The sequence below is a fragment of the Oratosquilla oratoria genome, chromosome 39 (assembly GCF_046742065.1).
Source record: "Oratosquilla oratoria isolate Oo_2021 chromosome 39, ASM4674206v1, whole genome shotgun sequence".
Taxonomy (NCBI): Eukaryota; Metazoa; Arthropoda; class Malacostraca; order Stomatopoda; family Squillidae; genus Oratosquilla; species Oratosquilla oratoria.
Genome location: NC_134815.1, coordinates 14,573,211 through 14,574,138, shown reverse-complemented (window position 1 = coordinate 14,574,138; position 928 = coordinate 14,573,211).

Sequence of the window (928 nt, the reverse complement as noted above, 5' to 3'; positions counted from 1 at the left end):
GGAGTGCCTGTATAGTTCCATTTTACAAGGGGAAGGGGGACAAGTGTGAGTGTAGTAGTTGCAGAGGGATCAGTTTGTTGAGTGTAGTTGGGAAGACTTATGGGAGGGTCTTGATTGAGAGAATTAGGAGAGGAACAGATGGAGTAATTGATGAGGAACAGTGAGGTTTTAGGACAGGTAGAGGTTGTGTAGATCAGATTTTTGTGGCAAGACAGATATGTGAGAAAACTATAGGAAAAGGTAAGGATATTTTTTGGGCTTTTATGATCTGGAAAAGGCTTTCGACAGGGTAGACAGGAAGGCACTGTGGAAGGTACTGCAGATATATGGGATAAGAGGAAAGCTGTTAAGAGCAGTCAAGAGTTTTTATGAGAGTAGTAGAGCTTGTGTTAGGATTAGAAATGGAGAGTGAATGGTTTGAGGTAAAGGTGGAACTTCGTCAGGGATGTGTTATGTCGCACTGGCTGTTCAATCTATACATGGATGGGGTGGTGCGAGAGGTGAATGCAAGGGCAGTGGGTCAGGGGTTGGAGATGGTTAAAGAAAATGGAGAAAGGTGGGAAATAAGCCAGTTGTTGTTTGCTGACGACACTGCGCTTGTAGCAGGATCAGAGGAGGGATTGAGGAAGTTAGTGACAGAGTTTGAGAAGGTGTGTGAAAGAAGGAAGCTGAAGATAAATGTGGGCAAAAGTAAGGTGATGAGATGTACAAGGGGAGAGAGTGACAGCAGGTTGGAAGTGAGCATGAATAAATAGATAAATGATAATGTAAAAACAACGCAAAAAAGAAAAATCCATCTCTTAAATGAATAAGCAAAATTCGTACAATTATTCCCCATAACAGGATTACGTTATGTTCCCACTAAAACGATCATTAGTAAAAGTGAAATTGAAAGCCTGTAGCCTTGAAGGTTCACTACAGGACCACC